Source organism: Thalassophryne amazonica, chromosome 12, assembly GCF_902500255.1.
Source record: "Thalassophryne amazonica chromosome 12, fThaAma1.1, whole genome shotgun sequence".
Lineage (NCBI taxonomy): Eukaryota > Metazoa > Chordata > Actinopteri > Batrachoidiformes > Batrachoididae > Thalassophryne > Thalassophryne amazonica.
The window spans coordinates 101,625,607-101,629,597 of record NC_047114.1 but is presented as its reverse complement, the minus strand read 5'-3'; positions in this window follow the sequence as shown (position 1 = coordinate 101,629,597).

The following is a 3,991-nucleotide window of genomic DNA, read 5'->3' as shown; positions in this document are numbered from 1 at the left end:
GACGCCCAATCAAGGGAATCACATTATAGAGCCACCCACCCGAAAAATTTCTGGTGAGATCATCATTGAGACTGCAAAAGAGGCCCGACTCAGGCAAAGACAACAATGTGTAGCCAAAGACATAGCGGCTTTAGAACAGAATATAACCGACTGGATGGACTGCCTGGAACCAGTCAGTCGCACTCGATCTGGAAGACAGTATGGAGCCCCCACAGAAGAAGAGGAGGACGAAGACCTAATATGCCCATTGGTGGTTAGAAATGGTCATCATGTGTATACCCCATGGAGCTGGACAGACATGGTGGGGCTGGCCAACAGACTGCCAGACATCACCCAAGGAGCTGGGAGATGGATAACTGCCTTAGAAGAAGGCACTGCAGGGGTAACCTTGTCTTTAGGTGACATAAAAGCCTTGCTAATGCATGTCATGGGAAAACATGACACTGAAGAATTAGCAGGAAAGGTTGGACTAACACAAATGATGGGCACTAATCAACATGATGAAGTCCCCTTTAATCGCTATAGAAACTCCATGTGGGAAGGACTGAGAAGAAAGTACCCTGAGGTCTTGGATCCCTCTAAATTGGATGATGAGGAGTGGACACCTGAAGAGTGCCCAAAGAAGTTCCTGCACCGATTCCAGAAAAGATGGGCGGAGGAAACAGGAAATGCATGGAACCATTCTCCAGCAACTGAAATCCTGTTTAAAATAACTGTAAAAAAGGCTCTACCAGATGAGGTTCAGAAAGCCCTAGATGGAGTCGTGGGACTATCAAAAATGAATTGGGCTTTATACTCTGAGCATATTTGTCACCATCTTGAAATCTACAAGAAAGAAAAACAAAAAGAAGAAGATGCAGCAAAATCCCTGACGAAAAAATTGGTGCAGATGCAGTTGGGAGAGCTAACCAAAGTCAAGAAAGAAAAAACAAAGACCCAGGCACCAATGATGACCCCTGTTCCTTCTGAGTCGGCAAGCCTAGCCCCTACGACAAACACTGCTGCCACCATACAGGCACCTGTGGTAACAGCCACACAGAGCCCCCAAGGAGCAGCAGGGAGCACTGCTGCAGGAGAAGTCTCGGAACCAGTGGAGCATCACTATCACTACCATAGCACTGGCACACCCGGAAATGGACCCACCTACAGTCATGGGTGGAGAGGAGAGTCACGGAACTTTCAAGGTCAAAGAGGAGGGTGGCGAAGAGGATCTCGCCAACCTTCATTTGGAAGCAGATTCCAGAACTCAGCTCCCAGGAACAGTCAAGCGGGACCGCCTATGGGACCAACACCCCCAATAGGGGATCAACCCTCTAATGAGTGTTGGAGCTGTGGACAACCTGGACATCGAATGAGAAATTGTCCGGCCCGACCTTGGGTTGGACCCTCTGCCTATTGGCAATAGGGAGGCCTAGAGAAGACAGAGGGGGAAACGGTGGCATTGGCTATTTCGATGATACCTAAGGAAGAGCCAACCGTCACTGTTAATATACAAAACAGAGATTTCCCTTTCATGGTGGATACAGGGGCAACATACTCTTGCATAGGGAAAATGGGCGCTCATCTCCCCCTCTCTGGGTCTGTAATTAAGACCATCAGCTTCTCTGGGAAAACTCAAATAATACCTTTTACACGCCCACTTCCTGTAACGATTGCAGGAAAAACAATTGGAGCACCCCTGTTATACTCACAAAATACACCTGTGAATTTGCTGGGAAGAGACATTTTATGTAAGCTACAAACCCAGATAGTGTGTACCCATCAAGGACTGCAAATACACTTTCCTGACGAAGCACTCGCCAACATTATGGTGCTTATGGACATGGAAAACAAGGTCCGACCTGTGCAACCCATGGTATACTGGCTGAAGTTACAACCAGAAAATTCAAATCTTCAACTGGAATGGGAAAAATGGAAGCCCTGGGCAGAACAACACTATGAAGCAGTATGTACACCTAGTTTACCTTTACATGTCACCCTGATGTTCGATGCTAAACAAGAACAAACTGACTATGCATGCTGCTGGGATGCATTGATGAATCAACGGCTGTTTCACATAACCACCACAGAAATTTATTTAGGCCCCCAAGGGGCCGCAGCTTCTGTCAAGCTAACTTCAGCTGAACAACAATGGTATCAAGTGCCGAATGCCACACCTCATGTGACCCTTTTAGTCTCTGAAAAGTACGAATCCCATGACCTAGGTCCAATGGTAAAGACAGCCTCAGAAGTTGAAGAATGGCAAAACATGGAAAGTCCACAAGTACATCTGTCAAAAGACCAGCAGTTTATACGAATTAATTTAAAAGTAAATGATGAGGCTATAGCTCAAAAAGTGGAGCTCAATCCTAGACCAGAGGGACAGATGGTGTTATCGGCCCAACAAGAGAAATTGTTAGAGCAAATACCACCAGTGGTGTGGTCCAAAAGCAAAACGGATGTAGGACTAGTAAAAACAGCCTTACCAGTAAAAATAAAAGTAAAACCGGGAGCAAAACTGCCTCACCAAAGGCAGTATCCATTAAAACCTCAGGCTATTGAAGGCATAAAACCAGTAATTAAGGGACTAATGGCAGCTGGAGTTCTAATAAAAACTGCAAGCCCATGCAATACTCCTATCTATCCTATCCCTAAAAACAATACCAAAGAGTATCGGCTGGTACATGATTTGCGTCCTATCAATGCAATAATAGAAATGGATGCACCTATAGTACCTGATCCGCATACTATACTATCAAGCATCCCTGCTGGAGCAAAATGGTACACAGTAATCGATCTGTGTTCAGCCTATTTCAGTGTGCCTGTGCACCCAGACCCACAACATTTGTTTGCATTCACATTTCTGGGACAACAGCTAACGTATACACGGCTACCTCAGGGACTGAACCTGTCCCCAGCCATCTTTAACAAAGTCCTGGCTGAAGATTTACAACACCTTGACATACCCAGTACATTGGTGCAATATATGGATGATCTCCTTATTGCATCAGAGACTCAAGAACAGTGTGAAAAAGATTCATTAATTGTATTGCATGCATTGGCAGATGGAGGTCATAAAGTAAGTAAGGACAAATTGCAGTTCTGCAAACAACAAGTAGAATACTTGGGAAGACAGTTGTGTGGGACCACGCGATGTATAGCCCCAAGCCAAGTGGAGGCTATAATCAAGGCTCCCAAACCCCAAACAGTGGGACAGATGCTTTCATTCCTTGGGATGGCAGGGTACAGTCGGCCGTGGATTTGTGATTATGCTATAAAAACTGCACCTTTGCGTGCCATGATTAGAGCAGTGGGGCAAACAAGCAATGCAGCTCTCCTCGTCTGGACAGATCAGGCAACGGGAGCTTTTGAGGCCCTAAAAACAGACATACAATCTGCTCCCGCGTTAGGTAACCCAGATTATGGGAAACCTTTCCATTTGTATGTTACTGAAAAAGCTGGTTATGCTTGTGCTGTACTAATGCAGGAAACAAATGAAGGAAAACAACCATTGGCCTATTATAGTACAAAGCTTGACAACATTGAAACAGGATTGCCACCATGCTATCAGGGTCTAGCAGCAGCTGCCTTTGCATTTCAAAAAGCATCATCCATAATCATGGGACATGCAGTAACGTTGTACACGTCGCATCAGTTACATGCCCTGCTAACCAGTCAACGTTTTGTCTTAACACAAGCTAGACGCACTGGATATGAAGTTGTGTTGTCCGCTCCAGAAATAACAATACAACGTTGTCACACGGTGAATCCCGCCACCAAATTGACCACACCGTTAGATGGTACTCCACATAACTGTGTGGTAGAGACAGAGAAATTTTTGAGAGCCAGAGAACATTTGTATAATCACGCCATAGATGCAGATCTAACCCTGTTCGTGGATGGCTCATGCTTTCTGGATGCCGCGGGATTTCATGCGGGTATGGGGATTGTTAAACTAAACACGGATGGCGAGACCTTTGAATTACTGGAGTCCCAAGGAATTGATCAGCCT